Raw genomic sequence first — 22,419 nt, 5'->3', positions numbered from 1 at the left:
TCCAACGTTGGTCCTACTGTTCTCTAGCAGACAGGCTTGTCTGCTACCATCAAGCATGCAACTAGAAATATATTTGCTCATTCATCCTTTCGCACAGAACGGAAGGGGGATGACAGTATCTTATCATATACAGTATATAGAAGAAAGCGGATGTAGGTTCCATATGAGACTGTGTGACATGAATTACATATAAGCTGTGTTTTAAAGTGTAGTAGTGTGACAGATCGTTCTTGTTTATGTGTAAAAGTAACACGTTCCACTTCTCAGTCTCCTCCCAGATAGAGTCAGAAACACCACAGTAAATTTAGAAGTGGAATTTATGCCGTAAATGACAACATATTTAAAAAATTAACATAAAAGTAATCCAATAGAGACCTTTCACAACGCTCACACAATCTCCCATGAACCTGAATCTGTGTCAGTGTGGGTTAAAGGTGTTGAGAACTGTAAGAAAATTAAACTCGTTGGTGATCTCATCCACTATTATAGAAATTAAATAAAATCTTACCTTTCCCTTATCCTTACCAAACAAAATATACTAAACAAAGAAAAATAATTGATTAGCCTATTGCATCAGCCACATGGGAGATACTCTGTGTGAGCGTTGGCCTAGGTTCGCGGTTGTCAGAGCCAAGCAGCAGTCGACGTCGCAGAATGCTGACGTTCACATTGCAGCTGAAGATCGCTGTGTCATCACCATAAGCGCTCGGTGCGTTAAGAGTGTGGCCCGTATACGGTCCCTGTGAGTCGACAACACTGATACAATATTAACACGGTTTGCGTGCGATCATGGAACACACACTTTTTCTTGTTTGGGTGATCTGAGAATTGGGTTCCTGTCCCCGAAACCGGTCATCAGTTAAGTGAAAAGAACTTACTTTCGTAACTTTGGCTGTTTACACCTCAAACATGTTGACACAAATTGCTGTCCTGTTAACAAACCAGTATGCTCCAAATCCAAACGTAGCTATGCCACTCCACCGTTTACTACTGGATGACACTGTAGCCATTATCAATACATCTGGCGTCACCTAGGCGACATATTCTGCCACTGAATCAAAATCGACATTGTTTTTCAAGATTCTCTAGTTTCTTCCCAGTAGTGATCTCGATTTCAATCGTACCATTTTGGAGCCTTAAAATAGAAACAATGAAGCGGAAGTCCAAGAATGTAATATTTGAATGAGATTATAAAATTTTTGTGCGTACTAGGAACTAAAGAAAAAAATATTAGAGAAACTAAAAGATACATATTAGAAGAAATATTTATGAAAGTATTAAATGTCATGAGAAATGTCAATTTGTTATTGTATTTGACAGTCTGTTCGAAAAGTTAACCGGTAGGAGCATTTTTCCTTGACTGAATACATGAGTGATGCGCATTCTTTGGCTACCTGACAGAGTTCGGGGAAGCAACAGAGTCTGCAGTTGTCGGCCACAAAGGGAGAGACAATGTTGTGCCACGGCAGAGTGAGCAGTTCGGATGGCGAACATACCACACGGAGAACTGAGATGCTACCTAATGGGTGACTGACGATAGAGGATGACTTAAGAGGATTTTTCAGAGAGATGGCTCATTTGGAAAGAAAGGCAATTTGCATAAAGCTTTATTTGCTGCAAGCGCTAATCAGGAGGTATTGTAGTGTAAAGACTTCATTGTGTCTAACAATAACTACGTGTTGGTATCCAGGGCGAATTGTCAGTCATGTACTGAGTTTTCTAATTAGTTTTCCCCTCCACTGTTTGTTAAGGTACTTCATTAAGAAGGGCAAAGAGTAAATCTTATGTCATGTATAGAGCGTGTAAAAAAGTAAATTTCACCGTGTGTGACAATGTTAAGGGAAAGTCAGAAGTTAGGACGAGCAGTTTCTTCGTCGTTTAAAATCATTCAATAAAATTTGTAATGTCACCTTTTGCCTTTTATAGATGAAGATACTTGAAGTTTGTTCCCAAAACAAGATAAAAGACAGATTTGGCAAAATCTACAGTGTCACGGACTGCACAACCGCATGACAGTTAACCATATCTCCGAAAAGAGAATAAAATTTTAATTTACGGAAGTAAAAATAAAAATAAGACAATTTTCTATGCATTGATTAATTTCAGGTATATGCAGTTCACTGTGCAGAGAGGGTAGAGCCAGGTTATCCGTTGCATGGTAAGAATCTATTGTAGGGCCTAGACGAATATTTTGAAGGAATATTAGGAACAATGTTTATTAACAAATTTCATTTCTCTAACAGGGCACATTTTCGTTAAGCACCAGTGAACCATTGTTATTTGATCCATATTGGCTCTTTGGAAGACCGTGGCTATTAATGGTGGTTGGTGACTGATACAACCAGTCACAATACTTTTTAAATGTTCCAGTTTAGTGCGATAACCAGTTCCGCACCACCACGCCTTTTTTGAGATGGCCCATATTTTCAATTATATAGATGTTCTGATAAATAGCACTTCATCTGCTCCTATACTGCGCAAGAATATTTGAATATTTAGCGCCACTTCAGGAGCTGTATTAAAAACATGCTTATGTGCTTGCAGTTCAATAGCATATACATCGACCCGGAAAAACACATGAACCATAACAAAACAAATCGCCGTCTACAGGAACTTACATCAGCGAATACAACTATTCCACATTATACCTAAGCAAATGCAAGCAATTTAGCGTGTTTTTATTGATGAAGCAACTTATAAAGAGGCAGTAAATATTGAAGTGTTCTAGTGCAGTGTAGGAGCAGACGATATGCTGTTCAAATGGCTCTGAGCACTATGGGACTCAACTGCTGAGGTCATTAATACCCTAGAACTTAGAACTAGTTAAACCTAACTAACCTAAGGACATCACAAACATCCATGCCCGAGGCAGGATTCGAACCTGCGACCGTAGCGGTCTTGCGGTTCCAGACTGCAGCGCCTTTAACCGCACGGCCACTTCGGCCGGCCGGATATGCTGTTGCTCAAAACATTTATGTAACTGAAAATATTTGACATCTGTAGATGGGCGTGGTAGCCCGAAAGCGGTTTTGCTACTAAAATGAAACTGTTAAAAGTATTGTGGCAGGTTGCGTCATTCAGTAAGTAAAAAGTGTGTGTGACTGTTCCATGAGAAAGTTATTCAGAGTGTTATTAATAATCATTGTTTACTTCCAATTTACTTTGCAAATAGTCAGATGCAGTTTAGATTAATTGATGTCACAGCAAGAATAACACACACAGTTATGTTCTTGTTTAAAAGTAGAGTAGCAAATGGGATTCTAGATCAGAATACAAGGACGATTCCGTAATCGGAATTCAAGGTACTTACTTTCATATTACTAGCAAGAGGTTTTGGTGCGCAAGTTTTCCATACAAGACGTTTCAACCACTTTCTATGTTTCACCTGGCGAGCTTGCCAGGATCCGATATTTTTTGGTAATTTTCTGGTTTCACAGTAGATGGAAGGCACTGCTCTGCACTGCATTTACAGTGAAAGTTAATCGATGTGCTACGATCTTCTGATGTACTATTAATATATGTTTGGGTAATGCAGTACATTATAAGTGAACAGGAAAATTTTGTGCATCATTGCATCAATTTTTTTTTTTTTTGGTTTGCTTAACTTTTTTGGAGGAGGTGCTATTTTTTAAGTTGTAAACTTCCATTGAACACTATTTTCGACGCCAAGATGACACACAGCTAAGCAGTGAATTACGTTGGATGTTGTATTAAATATTCATTTTTGTAGTACTGACGTTCTGGAGAATACATGCCCCTTTTTGTTGGAAATTTATATTTTGAGATAGAAGTGCTGTTAACATTGTTCTGTGCCCTTGTTAATTCTTAGACTTATTGTGGAGTTAATGTGAGAATTCTTTTAGGTAATTTTTAGTTTCTGTGTTCATTAGTATTCAATCCATCTTTCTTTCTTGTTACCATGGGTAAGACTACTCAGTCACAGACGGAAGGCACTCAGCCTGTGCATAGCGATCAGAAACGTTCTTATGGAACGTGGCTAATGACAAGTCGAAGTATGTATACAAAGTTAACTGAAGCTGAAATAACATTACAACTGAAAGGAAGCATGTGGGGGTTGGAAGATGGGGTAAGGAAGGACATTGCCAACTTGAGGCGAAGAATTAGTGATTTGAGTGAGGGTGTTAACAGAGCAGTTTTTTCTGAGAAAGAGATAAATGAAGATGCGGAACAGATATTAAATGATTTGAATAGCAGCTTAGTACAAAAATTACAAGGGTATTTACTTGTAAAAGGCGTGCTAAGCAGTGATCGAAATCAAGATGAGTACGATAAAAAAGAAGAAGTTAATAGTATTAGTTAGCAGGAAGAGAATACAGGTATTTATGTGATGGAAGAGCGTAATAAGGAGAATATTGAATAAGATGAGGATTGTGATTGGAAAGAAGGGAGTTTCATAGTTGATTAATGGGATTAAAGAGTGTACGAAGAGATTAGGGAAATAGTAGCTGAGGGTACCAATAGATATGATGAGAGAAGATAGGGAATATTATTGATTTTACTAAGAAGCTAGAGAAAAAAAAGTCTTGAGAGTAGTGAACCAACGCCTAATGACCAGCCAAGACCTGATATCCCTGAGTATAATTGTCAGGTAGTATACGCAAATAATTCAGGAACCACTCCAACAAAGGTTGAAATTGTTGATACAATGGTAAGCGAAAATGTAGAGCAGAATGAGAACATTGAGTACAGCTATCAGCTAACGATCACGAACTAATCTGGAAATTCTCCTGCTGAAAGTGAAAAAATTTATAAATAGGTCAGGAGCTCGGACCCAATGAAAATACTGAGAACAGTTGTCAGGCAATGATGGAAGACCAGTCAGTAACCACTCTAGCAGTACGCGAAAGTACCAATGCAGTGGCAGATCAAAAACATGGGGCGAAGTCAGTCAGTGAATGATGATGCAAACACAACACAAGATGCAACTTTACCCAAAACAGAAATTACAGCTGTAGAAATTTGCCAAGAGGTTTGTGTACAGTTGGAGACTGACACAATTAGTATAAAGATTAGATCTGATAACGTAGTCGTAGTAACAGTTAAACGAAACACAGTATTCACAGATAGAGACAGATTAGTGTAACAAACAGGCAAGGAAGTGATTTTTTAAAAAAAATGTAATAGTTACCATTTGAACGGAAGGGCTCAGTCTCTGCTAATTGGCCGTAGCTATAAAGGTTCTACGTACGAGCTCGCCTCCCATTCGGGGCACACGGTTGGTGCTGTGGATTTTTTATTTACTCTGCTTTATGTATTTGGCAAGCCAATGTTGCACCTTTATTTTATATGAGCAGTGTGCTCTCGTTATTCTTGTGCGATTCATGTACAGTAATATTATTTCCAGAAGATGCGAAGATGGCAGCTAAGATCTGTCGAAACCGATCACCCAGGAAATATTGAAACAGGTGATATCAGCTGCAAAAATTCTTATTTGTGTATTAAAAAAGGCGTTTAACAATTAAATTTCGCAAGTTTGGTAAGTGAAGCAGTTTCCTTTTGCATACCTCAACGCACACTTACACTCTTTCTCTTTTTCATTGAGAAAGTGCAGATTGTTACGAAACAATGATAGAGGGTATAGGTTACATTTTTAGAGCGTACATTGCAGATAAAATGAAACATTTTTTTATGCGACAAATATATCAACGGTGCACCGTTTCATGGCTAGGGATCCATGAAAGTTTTGACACTGCTGATGTCCACAGACGGTGTTCGAAATGCTGTGTGATGAGTAGCGTTTTAGAGATTTTGTTGACTCTGCTCTGGATTCCTGTACGAGACATCGATAGACACTCCAGAAGAGCTGGTTGGTTGGAGCTGCAGCCAGTATTCGAGAAACGCTTGGTTGCTTTGAGTGTGGTAGACAGCCACTTGCACCTAGCGAGGTGGCGCAGTTATCAGCACACTGCCCTCATATTCGAGACGACGATGGTTCAGACCCGCGTCGGACCCTCCTGATTTAGGTTTTCCGCGATTTCCCTAAATCGCTTCAGGCAAATGCTGGGATGGTTGCTTTGAAAGGACTCGGCCGATTTCCTACCCTAATCCGATGGGACCGATGACCTCGCTGTTTGGTCCCCTACCCAAACCAACCACCAGTCATTAGTAAACAGATGCCAGTTGCTGATTAATGCAAACGGACGATTTTCATCACTAGCGTCAAAACTTCCATGACTATAAGCGTAACATGTTTATCACATATAAAAGTGTTTATTTCTGCGTCCTTTAAACGCATTGAAACTGTGTACACAGTTTTTCAACACCCTTCATACATGCCCACATAAATTCCTCGAAGGTTTCAGACACTTAAAAAATGCCAAATGAGAAGTGCAACCGGAATACGAAACTGCAGATAAAAGTCAAGAAGGAAAGAGATTTAGAATGATATAAAAAGAAAAAAATAATAGCAAAAAAAAAAAAAAAAAGGAAACCTGAGTGGAATCACAAAATACTGAATCATAAAGCTTTTCGTATATCAACAGGGTCCTGTCGCCGTTAATAATAATAACAACAGCAATAATAATAGTAACAGTAATATAATGTGATATATAGAGATAAAATTGGCCAGCATGAAGTTGTTCGAGCGTTGTCTGTACATTTCGATTTGTACGGCTTCCTGCAGGGAGGAAAGAGCTACCTTGTAGATCAAAATCATCGTAATATAATAATGGCAACAAAATAATTAAAAATATTTGTTCATCATGTTTCCATAAATGTCACTTCCTAGAAGCCGGAATACCTCATTTACTTCGTCGTTATTTTCATTTCAGTAGCATAACAGAGACCGAAAATGCGTGATATCTGTATTTGCAGTTTTTCATTCCACGCGAGTCAACAAACACAGCCTGGTGGGTGGATGTAATAAAGGTGCGGATTTTCGCATATAGGACGTTTCATGTTTCATGGAAACATTATTTCTGACAAGAAGGTGCAATGTTACGAATGAAATTAGAGTTCAAATACTGTGTTGCAGATGTGGAAAGAGATATAATTGTTTGCATGAGCGCACCACGCCGTTTTTCACCTCTCCGCAAGCAGGTGTTAGCAGTTGCAATTACCACTCGCTCGCAGTTACGCACCTCCCTAAATGAAATACAATAAATTTCCACCGTGGGAGCGAGAGAGGAGAAATTAGTACGTGAATGCGCAGTTTAATTGGTTTCAGTGATCAGAGTCGTTCCCAAACGGCTGTCCATTTCAATGATTTCAATTATTTACCAGCGGACGCTTTGCCTTAATCTAAATTTCTGTGTGAGGGAGCGCTTTTGGAACTCTGTCATACTCATAGGATATCCCATAATTTGTAAAAAAAATGTCTGTGTCGTGTGCCATACATGTTATAAAAATCGGCTAGCCCGTGTTGCTGTAGAAAAAGATGTATACGCTGAGGACATACTAAATATTAAGACCATGAAAAAGAGTTTGCGTACATTAATTTTTTGATGTCCTTCTGGATAAAACTACATCTTCACTGTTCAAGTGAAGGAACTAAAATTACGTCAGGGATTCAAACACATTCCGTAAGCATCACCTGCGGCATTCGGGAATACCTAAAACAAACCGTCAGTTTCTTAATTTCATGATTAAATCAACAAATAATTACTATTTTTAATAACTATGCTGTCAGCTAATAAAGTGGTAGAAAGACAAAGTACTTTGAAGTATTAACTAAATTAATTTCTTGGTGTGAAATGATCGATCTTTTCTCGTTTTCCCCGATGAAATAAAATGAAAACACATACATGGTTAACAACAGATTACAGCGTTCCCTCCTTGCATGAAACATACACTGATCAGCCTAAACATTGCCCACTGCCCACCGTGAAGTTGGAAGCCGCCTGGTGCGTTGCGAGCAAGTGACGCATTAACGAAGGTACGTAAGCGGAGCAGGCACGGACGGGGTATCACCCTAACGAAGATAGGGGCGGCAAATCGGGAAATCCATTTATCTAGGCAGACTATTATCATGCAGAGCCGGTGAACGAGTATCCCGAAAACAGCAAAACTGGTCAAACGTTCACGTGCTACTGTCGTGGGCATCTACGGAATTCTGGCGCTGCAGTCCGGAACCGTGGGACTGCTACGGTCGCAGGTTCGAATCCTGCCTCGGGCATGGGTGTGTGTGATGTCCTTAGGTTAGTTAGGTTTAAGTAGTTCTAAGTTCTAGGGGACTTATGACCTAAGATGTTGAGTCCCATAGTGCTCAGAGCCATTTGAACCAGCCATCTACGGAAAGTGGTAGAATGAGAACGAAACCACCACTAGGCGCTAAATGGTTGGACATATACGATTCTTCACAGAAAGTGGGGTTCGGAGGTTTGTCTGCTCTCTAAAATAGGGTAGATGGTGAGCTGTGGCATCTCTGCCGGAAGAGCACAAGTGTTTCAGAGCACCCCGTTCATCGTAAATTAACATGGAGCTCCGCAACAGACCACCCATACTTGTTCACACGTTGACCCAACGGCATCATCAATAACGATTGCAGTGGACACAGAACTATCGGGATTCGACGGTCACTCGATGGAAACGGGTGGGGTCTTCGGGTGAATCACATATTTGCTACTCTAGGTAGACGTTCGTCTCCACAAACGCCGTCATCGAGGTGAACGGCGGCTCGAAACGTACAGAGTGCGACTATGCGACGGACCCAGGCTGGTGGGAGCTGTATTGTGCTTTGGGAGACATTCTCTTGCGCTTGCATGGGACCTGTGGTAGTAATCGAAGACATTCTGATTGCTGTAAACCACATGCATGCATTCATGCTTGATGTCTTCACCGACGGCGATTTCTTTTTTCAGCGACATAGTTGTCGATGTCCCGGAGCCCGAACGTGCTACAGTGATTGAGGAGCATCATAGTGAACTCACGTTAATGTCTCTGCGCCCAAATTCGCCTGATGTAAATCCTATGGCACCCACCTGGGTCGCTATGGGGCACCGTTACCACGTACGCAAATCAGCAGCCCGACTTACGTTACCTGTGCATAGGCATCTAATGCCACAGACCTACCAACAAAATGTCGGATCCCTGATACTGAGAATCTGTGATGTATTTCGTTCCGAAGATTGGCAAATAAGGTATTAAAAAGGTGACCAAAATGTTTTAGCTCATCAGTGTATATGCCATTGATGACTCCTTTGATATACACAAATAACGTGATACACATCAATAGATGATGGAATCGTACCTACACATAGATTTACACGTGTATCCTTCGGTTCAGATGGTAATGGCGAAGTGAAATGTCGTGTCAAACCAAGCGCTCACTGCTTCACAATAATTTGACATTCATCGTGTTCGAAAGTCATAAAATCGAAGTATTCACTGTGTGCCTCGTCTTACACACTCTAAAATCTAAGAGATACTACAGTTAGATGTTGTGTGGCCTAAAAAATAGATAAATATATGGGCAGACATTATTTAGCAGCTTCAGGCTAGGTTGGTTGGAAGTACTAGCTTCTGTTTGCACGAAGATTAAACATATAAGAAAACGTGTTGTGGTAGTGCAGTGCAGAAAATGGACATTGACGTGAGACTCTGGACGATATGACTTCGATCTGAAACCAGTTTTGCGAAAACTGAATCTTATTTTCGTTCTGTCTGCAGGAGCCTTCAAAAATCTGTCACCCCTTTATTTCTCTTGTCATTCGAAAGTCTCGCCACACAAAAGCACGGTACATAAAATCTTCCGAGTATTCCCGTAACAATACATGCCTCTATGGCTGCACATCACAAGCGCAAGGTAGGTGCCGCTACAGGAAAGAAGCTAACATGAAATTGAATCAGTTATTACGTAGCAGAAGAGGATCTGCCTACTAGAATGAGCAGTCTAATGAGTACACAATAATGTTTGAGAGCAAATAGAAGAAAGGTGGAAGTATTGAGAAGTAGCAGATGTGAGAACAGCGAGAAACTTAACTTCAGTAGTGATGGTCACGAAGTAGATGAAGTTAAAGAACTCTTCTTCTATGGCAGCAAGGTAACCAACAACGGACAGATCAATGGGGACATCAAAAGCAGACTTCCAATGCCAAAAAAGGGCATTCTCGGCCAAGGAAAGTGTACCATATATTAATATCGGTAGGTATATTACTAAAAAATTGTTGTGTTGAACTCACAATACTTTTGCATAGTTTTGGACGTTGTGGAATTAGGGGAAAAGTTGAAGAATGATTTATCTAATATGTGCAAGGTGGGAAGGAGAGCGTTGTCCTCCAGTATCAAAAAACAAAAAACAGGGAAGATTTTTTAATTCGACTATTGTCTTGTGAAGTGTGGGGTGACACAGTGCTCCATTCTGAAACCACTGGTTTCATGCCACACATCAATGATCTGCCGCAACATGACAGATGATACAAATATCGTTCTCTCTGCAGATGACATGTTTTTGTAAAAAACGTCAATCGTAAAATAAATAATTAACCCAACAGGGTAGTCAGCATCATCGTTAATTAGGTTTCAGAGGAAAGATTAACATTTTTTGACGCGGAATAGTTGTAAAAGCTAAATTTTGTTGTCGAAACGTGGTTAAACAGTCAGTGATGTGGATCATTTTAAATTCTTACTAGTGAGACTAGATGGAAGCCTTCTTTGTAAGTAATGCGTCTAGGATCTTGTGCAGCAAGTGAATGTTGCTATTTTAACTAAAAGAATATTCTCCGATGTCGCTGAGACGCTAAGACCTATTGGCTTCGCTTATTTTCATTGTATGATCTCGTATGATCTTATATTTTGGAGCTACTGTGTACCCTCATCAAGAACATTCTTAGCCCAGATACGGACGGTCAGACTGATTTTCGGTGTGAGATATCAAAATTTTTAATAACATAAATTATTTAAATTTAAATAAATATTTTAATACAATAATTAATAACAAAATGAAATGGCATTTACGCCGTTTTTCCGGTGCCTTGGAATTCTATCTCGCCATCCCCGTGAACAAATTCCATAATGGGATTTGTTGTTCACAATCGACTCATTCGGAAGGAGCTGCAACATTTACCCAGTGAACACTATCTGAAAAATCTCTATATACTCTGATAAAACTTCTTTAATAATTGAAGAGAAAGGTTTGATTATTTTTCAGGCTTAATTTTCACTAGTCTTCCATGAGAAATGAAAAAAATTGAATGAGAAATCCCAAGTATTCAAGCCAAAGTTGAAAGATTTCCTTGCGCCACAGTCCTTCACCGGAATTCCTCGCAACATTCGAGAATTTTTCTCTATAGTGTGTTATTTATACATATAATCCTTTTCTTCATGTTTAATTTATTACTTAAAACTTCGTTTATGAATTCTCTAATTGCCATTCTGTAAACTATTTGCTTGATGCAGAAGTTCGTAGTGTTTTGGTTTTGTATGTTGGTGTTCTGATTGCTGTATCTTTATTTATCGATGATTACTTTTTATTTGTGGTTCACTGTTGCTGTTTGAGTTTAATAATCGTCATTTTGTCATTTGGAGAAGCTGCGAGGGAAGCTGCGGACGCTAGAAAATTAAGCGCCGAAATCGAAACATTTCCGACCTGTTCTTGTGTTTCAGTTCAGTTCAGTACAGTAGAGTAGTGACAGAATCCAGGGCAGCCAACAACATTTGTGTCGTGTAAAAGTTTTCTCGCTTTAAAGCGAGACATTCGTGGCTCTCCATGTTCAAGAAGACCTTCAGGCTTTGATGAATGTCGTTTGAAGGCATTAATCCATCATTATCAACGTCAGTGTGCTCAGGAACTGTCAAGTGTGAAGAACTGTGATCAGTCCATAATCGAGCGACATTTGCATGCAATGGGGAAAGTTCCACACTCGGATGTATGGGTACCGCATGCTCTAACGCCTAACCAAAATCACAAAAATCAGCGGGTGGCCTTATGTACATCTGTGCTTGCCCGTCGTCTTTTGGCTTGCATATAACACTGACAATTCCTATCCTTTATCGTTCTGCTTTTTCTATATACTAAAATAAGGAAAAGAAAGAAATGATTGAGCCCAAGCAACGCAGGAACTCCCGTATAAAGACCTACGCGCATCCATAGAAGACAATGATATGCATCTGTTGTAATAGCGACGGTGTTGTGTACAACAAGTTGCTTCCATGAAGTGTAACCATCTTTCTATCAACAACTGAAAAATTTGCAGGCGTAATCCAATAGCAGTGACCAGGAAGACTGCGTGATATGATGCTACTACACGATAACGGCCGCCCGCATTTTGCTGACGGAAAAAAAAAATACTTTGACCTTTTCCGTTCTCTTTCGAAAAACCTTGTAACCTCCCCACAGAAAATTCTAATGACAATACTTATTAGAAATGGAGCCAAATGTAACCTTCCCGCAAAAATATTAATGACAAAGACAATTAAACAAAAATTAGCTATCTGACCCAAGTATAAGTTCCCATAAAATAATGAAACATGATCCCATGACAATGAAAGTACAGTGTTAATCAAAACTCAATTTAACCGAAATGTCGGTCTTTGGCCCTGTGAAAAATCAGAATTAATTTCTTACCTTAGCATACTGCATGTAAAATATCTGCTCTCATTCTGCGGCACAGCTTGCAGCAACTGCATTGCGAATAATAATATTTCTTTTTTTTTTTTTTGTAATCTAAATGAAAACTGAAACTTTTGTTTAGGGGAAGTGGAACGAAATAGTTACTTCAATAAAAAATGAAAATTTTACGTAAAATTGCTTTTGAAATCAAAATTATTATTGGGGACGATTTGAAAATTAATTACAATGAATATAGATTAGATTATATGATGAGCGCAAAGCTGCATGAATAGTCATTTAATAAAATTATACCTCATCCTGAATCTCGACCATTGTTGTGCCGACGCCCGTCGACTGCTCTGTGCTACCACTACCGACAGACTCCTAGCACTACTGAGGACTGACTACTGCACACTGACTGACTGCTCGCTACTGCGAGTCGAGCGCAACTGCTCTGGTCAGAGATTCTACAATGTCTCAGCATCGCTGCCGCACAACATACGTGTTTCATAACCCTCCACTGGGGGGGCAAAAATTTGGCAGCGATGGTGAGTCATTTGGACTCGCCATCGTAACAAATTTTTCTTTTAATTAATTAACATTTACAAAATATTTGGATGTAATACATGAATTAAATGTTGTGCGCATACACCAATTACAAAACATTACAGACAAGACAAAATATAAGTACAAAACAAATCAGGAAAAATGTATATACAAATTATTTGACAGATAACAAAATGCACACGCACTGAAAAGTTCTTTAGCAGTTTCATAACAGGCAAAAAAAATCATGTTGACAAGTGTCATGAGTGCTCATGCACTGAAAATTTTTGAACATTTTCATAAGAAATAAACGCAAGTGTACAAAAAATCATCAAATCACAAAAGTATATACAATATAAATGACAAGAGTGCACACATACTGCACTTCAGAACAAATCAAAAAATGTCTTTAGTATTTTCACAATAAATAAACATAATAGCAAAAAATCGTGTCGACAGGTGACATAAGTGTACTCGCACTAGAGTTCAACAAATCGAGAAAAAAATGTATAGGCCATGAACATACATGGTGTTAGTTAAAATTGATTTTCACTATTAGGATAGGAAAGGAAAGGATTGCATCATGGTTGTAGCACTTTAGTTTGCACATAGCTGCACTGAAAGTCCATATCTTTCCACAGAATCACAACTAAGTGATACAATCTGCAGTTCCGTTCCCAGAAGTATTTATCAGCGTATCAAGACAGTGAAACGTCGTAGTATTATTCCATGCTATCATTTGGCAGTACACCAGGTACACCAAACAGTGGGACCATAATAACGTCTTCATCGCTTACGGTGGTGGACAGCATGTCGTGTCAACACCACGCTCTTAAGAGGCACACCAACGTAGAATTAGTGCAAAAACCAAATATAGTGCTCCATGATCGGGAGGATGTACAGGACAAAAAGATATTACAGTAAGTCAGGGTAGTTAGCTCAGAAGGTGAAGGACATTAACTAACAGACAAGCCTTGATTAGTGATTACATAAGTAGTATGCGGCATACATAGCTCAGTTATTGAACATTTCTGTACCATGAATGTAGTATTACAGAAAAATGTTCATTAATTAATTTACAGGCAAGAGTGGCAATCAATGGCCATCAAGTATTGAGTATTACAAAACATTTTTCCTCATTCAAATGACATATTTACAAATAATTATTGGCACTCAGTGGCTAGCAATTATTGATTAGTACAAAATATTTATCATTATTCAGTATTATCATGAGAAGTCTTCATTGAAAACAGAAGCTAATTAATGGCATAATTACTAACAAAACATTTAGTTACATTAATTATTGGCACTCAGTGGCCTATTATTAAAAACATGAAGTCATTATTGAATACAGTAGCTAATTAATGACGTAATTAATACATAATTCATTAAGTGACACTAATTATCGGCACTCAGCGGCCATCAATTATCGAATTAACAAGTCATTATTAAAAATCAGTTAATTACAATCATAGCATTAAGAATCATGGGCATAATAAGTAGTCTCATTACAATAAGAAGTCATTATTCAAGTGACATACTATTCAGAGCTAATTAGTATTATGCAGAATTATCATAAACTAGTGACATTATTTGGGACTGGTAATACATTTTTTTTTTTTTGTGCTAGCAATGCATTGCTTGGGTAATTATAAGGGAAAGCAAGAAGAAAAAGAGGAGAAAAAATTGATTCTAGGTTGTTCCTATAAATGAAAAATGTGTAACGTCATTCGTCATGAGTCAGCTGTAGCAAGGTTATCACATTTATAAATGATAGACACAAATGGGTAAAAAAAAAAAAAAAAATAAATTGCAAGTACTAGAACAGGTATAATAAGTAACAAGTTTAGTAAGTATCATGAAAAGCTTCTCCTAGAAAAAATACAAAATGGATTATTGAGCTGAAAGAAGAAACGCAGACTATGCTGAAAAGTAGTGAACTTCGAATTAACAGGTAGTGAAATGTGTATAAAAAATATGTGTTCCATAGCTGTCCTTTCCAAAACCTTCAGTCATCCTACTACGCAATATAACACCTGCTGTCAAAGTAAACTGCAACAAATACTTAAATAACTACATAGCATAAATACATAACTTCAACATTATCCTCATCTGTAAAGAAAAACTTCATTATTCATATCATCATAACTTCATCATTATCATCACCTGTAAACAAAAACTTCATTATTCATAGTACCATCTTCTTCATCATTATTCTTCGTCAGCATTAATTATCATCTGCAAAAAATCACTTCATTATTCATCACACAACTATTCCTTATCCCTAGCATATTTCATCACTTAAAACTAAGATGTGTAGTTCTGTCTGACAGCTTGCATCAATCGCTTTGTATTCTGAAAGAAAAAATTAGTTAAGACTGCTATTCTGCGATGTGTATAGTATATTCTTGTTAATGCTTGTTAATTCTGATCCATTTACTCGTCCTCATTAGTTTATTGCATCTTCTTTCGTTTATTCTGTAGGTGAAATTCCCATTTCTGTTTAATTTATTTCCTTAACGCATCATTTCTTTCTGAAATTGATGAACAAAGATTAATGTCTTGCATTTAAATCATATACCCATTAAATAGTGACTGGTTAATGGTGACTCAATTAAGCATACAGCATAAGATGACAGAAAACGTAATATCTCAAAGCATAGACAGTGTTTAAAGGCAAAAAGTGTACAGAGAATATCATAATGCAGCAGCAAAAAAGGAAAATGTAAAACAGTCACGATGTTGAGATATCACAAGGCAAAATGTCAAAGTCAAATGGTGTGTGTTATACCTTAACTAGTTCACAATGCATATAAACAAAACATGAAAACATCGTACATACATAAGAAAGACAAAATGTGACATTCGTTGTGTTCAGCTTGTATGTTGTGTAGTTAATAGAGGCGATAATTAAAGACTTCAATGGAGAGAGAATTTGATAAAATTAATGCGTCATTACAGAGAATTGCATAATTATTCATAAAATGCGTAAGTTCATCTGGAAAATATGCACGGTCTAGTGTATAACGACAAGAAGAGCGACCTGCTAACCTTACCTTGCCGGGCACTTGCCAAAAAAATACGATAATCATCAGTAATTAGTCATGTGAATATAATTGCATAAGTGGTCATAATATGTGTAAATGGCCTCATAACATGTTACATCGTAAAGTGGTTTCATTCTATAAAGGGTTTAATGTTTGACACATGATGGTTCCCCTTACTTTTCCTGGTTCTCAAAGTTTCGACGTGTACAACATTGGGATGAGGAATGCTGCGAATCCGATATGGACCTGCATATAGAAGTTCAAATTTACTGCACTTACCTTTTAATTTGCTGGATAAATAATGTGTACGTACTAATATCTTCTGTCCAACGTGAAAGTCTCGGCGTCTACAAACCTGTTTTTGCTGTCTTCTCCGGCGCTCTGCGGCACGTTTGATGTTGTTCAGCGCAATGTCAATTATTTCATGGTGTCGTAATCGACGAGATGTAGGAAATGTTACTAATTCTTTAATTTTGTTTGGTGGTTCAACGTTTTTCAGTATAACAGACGGAGATAGCATAGTGGATTCATTTGGAATGGAATTAATTACATCTTGGAATGAGTGTATGTGTGTGTCCCAATTAACATGTCTTTTGTGGCAGTATATTCTACACAGTTTACCAATTTCTTTCATTAATCGTTCACAAGGGTTCGAAGAAGCGTGGTACTTGGATATATAAATCGGAGAAATGTTTCTAGCTCGTAACATGCGTGTCCATATAGCAGAACGAAATTGTGATCCATTATCTGAAATTACTTTCATCACATGCCCTACATGAAATAAGAAATGCTTTACAAATGCTTTCGAAACAGTTTTGGCAGTAGCTTTACGTAACGGAGTGAAAGTAACAAATTTTGAAGTGAGTTCAACAGCGACAAAGATGTAGCAAAAACCTCTGTTAGTTCTCGGAATTGGACCAAAAATATCTACTGCGGCCATATGTCTTAATTTAACAGGTAAAATGGGATATAATGGAGGAATATGTGAAGTTGTGTCAGACTTAGCTTTCTGGCAAATTTTACATGACGCTAAAACTCGTCGTATACGTTTTTCCATGCTGGCAAAATAACAGTTCTGTCTCAGTATAAGAAAACATTTTCTAGCTCCATAATGTGCGTAGCTTAAATGAGTATACCAAATTAATTTGTTAACCAGTTCGTCAGGAATGCATAATAACCAATTGTTGCTGTCTGGATGAGAACGGCGAAACAGAATGTCATTGCGTACAGTGTAGTGGTTCCTAATCGTAACATTATTCTTATCTTGCCAAAGGTGTTTAATTTCTTTCCACACATTGTCTTTGCTTTGCTCTCGTGCTATATCCTGTAATGAAGATGAAATAAAATTTTCAAATGCGACTTGCTGAATGTACATGACGCTGAAATTTGCTTTGCAGAAGTTGGTTGTTACGTCTTGCTGATTGTTGCTGAGAGAACGCGAAAGTGCGTCTGCTATAACATTTTGTGTGCCGGGAATGTGAACAATCGTAAAATTAAATTCCTGTAAATAAAGTTTCCATCTGCTTAATCTATCGTGAGTGAATTTAGCTGAAAGTAAAAATTGTATAGCTCTGTGGTCTGTGTAAACGGTGGTGTGTCTACCATACAGAAAATGCCGAAATCTCGTAAAAGCCCATACAACACACAATGTTTCTAATTCAGTAACGGAATAATTTCGTTCAGCAGGTGACAAAATGCGGCTTGCAAATGCGATGTTTTTAATTACTGTAGAGCCATCTTCTTCAATTTCCTGAAAAATGTGTACGCCTAAAGCTGTGTTGGAACTGTCGGTGGCAATAGAAAAATTTCGAGTAAGATCTGGGTGCGATAAAAGTGGAGCATTCAACAAAGCATGTTTCAGGTTCACGAATTCAGAATGTGCTTGCTTATCCCAAGACCAAATAGTGTTTTTACCTGTTAATTGGCATAATCTAGGCGTGTCTAAAGCAGAATGATGAATAAATTTGCGAAAAAAGTTAATTAACCCCAAAAAGCTGCGTAATTGTTTCTTCGTTGTGGGAACAGTAATGTCACGTAGAGCTTGAAGTTTTTCTGGATCAGGCGCAATGCCTTCTGCTGAAATTACGTGTCCAAGAAATTTTATAGAAGTTTTACCAAAATGTGATTTACTGAGATTCACTGTAAGTCCTTGTGCATGAAAAGTTTGCAACAGTTGTTCAAGAATCAGATTGTGTTCAGACCAGTTAGCTTCTGCGATAAGAATGTCGTCTACGTACGTCGTAATTCTGTCTTTAAGTTCTGTCGGAAGTATTGTGTTCAAACCGCGAATAAATGCTGCAGAAGAAATAGTTAAGCCGAATGGTAATTTACAAAATTGATAACAGTCGCCAAAACAGAGAAAAGCTGTGTACTTTCTGCAATTCGGATGAAGTTGTATTTGCCAAAATCCCGATTTCAAATCTAATGTAGAATAAATAGCAGTACCATGAAATTTCTGTAAAAGTTCCTCTAATGTCTGTGGTCGATCTGTTTCATTAATAATAATGTCATTAATGTGACGTGAATCAAGTACAAGGCGAAGTGAGCCATCTTTTTTCTTAACAATATGCAGCGGGTTTATGTACGGACTAACTGCTGGTTCAATAATTCCTTGATCGAGCATATCCTGCAATTCTTTTTTAACTTGTTCTCGGTGGATATATGGAATGGGATAATGCTTTGCTTTAAATGTGTCGTGCTGTTTCACCTGAAATTCATACATAAATCCGGACATAGTACCAGGAATGTTGTCGAAAACTGGAGCTTGCTGTAAAAGAATTTTGTGTAATTGCTTTCGTTCGTCGTCTGTATTTGCACTGCTCTGTTTAACTTTATCAGAAATCATCTGCATTACGTCGTAGTCAGCTTCGTCTGGAGTGTTATAGTTGTGTACGTACGTGTCTGTGAACAATGCGGAATTACAGTCTATGTTACGTGTTGCGGAAATGACCTCTGTACGATTAATTGTTTGTTCTTCTGCCGATAAGGAATGCTGAAATTCTAAAGCCAATTGCACATTTTCATCCTTCAACATTAAATAGGAATTCTGAAAATCAACCACTGCGTCGTGTTGTACGAGAAAGTTAGTACCTAGAATAACGTCTGTTGTCAATAAAGGAACAATCCAAAAATTTGAGTGAAAAGTATGACCTCCAATACAAAATGACAAATGTGTCTGTAATTTAACGTCTACACCTTTACTCGATACTGCTCCTTTCACTTTTGTTTTGCTTAATGGTAATGTGGGATACGTATTCTCTTTGTTACACTCGTTAAAAGTTTCCTCATTAATGACTGACATAGGTGATCCGGAATCAATTACTGCTGAAAATTTCGATGAACCAATTTTAATTTCGATGACAGGATGTGAAATGGTTTTCTGAACAACTGGTCTTTCCTGCAAAAGAGTGTCTCTGATGTCGTCAAACGTAATTACATTTTCGTGAACAACATTTTGCGTGTCAAAACTAGTGCTTGTGTTATTTGAAGATGCGTCCTGTACAGTATCTAGTCAGATTCTATCTGACGTGTTATTATTATCAGGAGGATGTTGTGGCATTTCTACAATCTGAACAGTTCTATTACTTCTTCCAGACGTGTTACGCTCTGGATGATACCTACTGTCGGGTTCATTCATGAGAATAGGTTCTTGTCGATAATTCTGCTGTTGGTATGACCGACTGTTGTTAGATGTACGCTGAAAATTGTCGTCATTATTTTTACGTCTGTCGTAATAGTCATTCCTATACGGTGCATTGCGATAGGAATTGAAATACTGTGTTTTCTGTACGTAGCTGTTCCTTTGCTGCCGTGCGTTATTATTTGTTGTATCATGAACTACACGTGCACGCGGCGAAACATTAAAGCCTGGTTGACCTTGTGCATTCCATTGTTGGTTAGGTATGCTAACCGGCTGGTTTTGTTGCTGTTGTGAAAAACCTCTGTTGTTACTAAAATATGGCTCCTGTTGCTGAAAATTCTGACGATATTGATAATTGGAATCTTGTCTGTTATTAAAGTTTTGATGGTTGTCGGTCCTAAACCGCCTGTTACCTCTCCTATTGAAATTACGTGTCTGATCATGATTACTGTAAGCCTGCTGACCCTGGTTGTTATACAAAAAATTTTTGTTTACAAAGGAATAATCAGATTGCTGCACTTCTAAAAGCTGTAACAGATCCCTGAATGCCGAAATATTTTCTTTTTGCTGACCTGTTAGAAGTGACACTCTTAATGATCGTGGTAATTTAGAGATACATAATTGAATGAGTGCAGATTCACTATACGGTTCACTTAAATACTGATTTTGTTGGACCATATGCTCAAAAAATTGCGTCACACTGGGAAAATTTGTGTTTTCATAGTTTGGTAAGCTAATTAACTGATCTTTAATTCCGCGCTGTGTCGTTTTCGACCAGTACGCTGACAGAAAAGCATTCTGAAATTCCTCTACTGAATAACATTGTCTCGCGATCGGCCTCATACGAGTTGCCGGTTCGCCTTCCAAAAAGCTGCAAATAAATTCCAGTTTGTGTGTAACAGGCCAAGTCGGTGGAAAAGCAAAGCTAAATTGTTGTATCCAATCTAGCGGGTGAATCTGTGTTCTGTCGTTTTTAAACACTTTAAACTTTCTCACTGACAGAAAATGTTTGTAATCGAAATTGTCGTCTCTGTGTAATGAAACCGGTTCATGGTTGTAAGAGAATCTGTTGAACTGTGATTGTTCGGAATCTAAGTCCCGTACTCTCTGTAGATTACCCAAATTATACGCGTTGCGCGAGTCTGGCAAATGTTCGAAAAGTGGTGTCTGCTGTGCTGTGTTATTGACTGAAGTGTTTTTCATCTCTGTTACTTCTTGCTGTAAACTTGACAGTTTTCGACGCAGTGTGTTATTAGACGAATCAATCTCATTAATTGTCTGCTGTAAATTTTGAAATTCCGGTGTTTGATTAAATGCAACCGGTGAAGTATCGTCTGATTTATTGTCATTAGTAGCTTCGATGACGTCAATACGACTGGCCAATTCATCACATTTTTCAGTCAGTATTTTTACCTGATCATCGGTTTTAGTGTCATTGGCATTAATCTGGTTTTGCAATTTACGTGTAGTTTCGTTCAGTTTTGTAACATCGGAATCCTGTGTTAGTTCTAATTGTTCGAGTCTGTCAGTCACTGTTTGAAAATCTGTTATGTATGTGTCTGTTTTCGATTTCAGATCAGAAATTTCGTCACGTAATTCTGTGTTTGACTGTTCGATGGTATTAATTTTGTCGGACACTGTAGCAATATTGTTGTCTACATACGTTTTTGCCTTCGCAAACATTTTACGCTTGTCTTCCTGTCTCTGAGCAGTGATTGTTTCCATTACTTGACGTTTTACTTTATTTTGATCATCAATAAATTTGCGGAAACGCGTATCACTGTTCTGTATGTGAAGACTAAGACGTTCGTTAATCTGTGTGTTCTGTTGTTCGAATTTCGCATCAATCTTTTCATCCATTGTGCGCGAAAGTTCTGCTGTCATAACTTTAAACTCGTCGCGTAATTGTGTAGCCTTTTCAGAGCATTGTTTAGCGACTCCGCTAATTTCGTCTCTGAGTGTTTCTGTTGCAGCTGTTTGCAATTCCCTTAATTCCTGAGCAACAGCCTCAATTTCTTCGCGTAACTGTTCCTTAGTGTCATGACACTGCGCGGCAACGGCTTTAATTTGTTCACTAAGCTGTCTCGAATTGTTGTCTAATTTTTCATTTAACTGTCTGGAATTGTTGTCTAATTTTTCATTCAACTGTCTGTTCTGCTGTTTGAGTTTTTCGTTATCTTGTTTGTTCTGATCTCTAAGTTGTCTGAAATCTTCTCTCTGTTGTCTGGCCTGTTCACTAAGCTGTTTGAAATTTTGTTGCAAAAATGCCATAATTGGATCCGATAGAAAATTAGCATTTCTGTTCTCTGTGTTAATTAATGCTGGATCTGGAATTGTCTCATTTTCCGTAACCATTTGGTTATTCTGAGATTCACAAAAAGGTTTGTCAGTCGGATGTACACTGTCAGACATTATTTCGGAATTAAATAAATCCGTCGAACGTTGTGTATCCTGTTCATTTTCATTAGACAAATTTGTCTTTACGTTACTTGAATTTTCCAAATCGGGTGTGTTAAGCTGGGCAGCGCTCATTCCAACAGAACGCCCCGCGTCATCAATTGTCGTCAAATTAACAGAGGAGACAATTGAGTTCTCTTGTTCATCATTAAGGTAAAAGTCGTCATTCGCGATTGGAACGCACTGACTGTTAGTGAACACAGCATTGTCATCATTACACT

The sequence above is a fragment of the Schistocerca nitens genome, chromosome 6 (assembly GCF_023898315.1).
Source record: "Schistocerca nitens isolate TAMUIC-IGC-003100 chromosome 6, iqSchNite1.1, whole genome shotgun sequence".
NCBI classification, from domain to species: Eukaryota; Metazoa; Arthropoda; class Insecta; order Orthoptera; family Acrididae; genus Schistocerca; species Schistocerca nitens.
The sequence above is the reverse complement of the archived record's forward strand: the minus strand, read 5'-3'. Positions refer to the sequence as shown.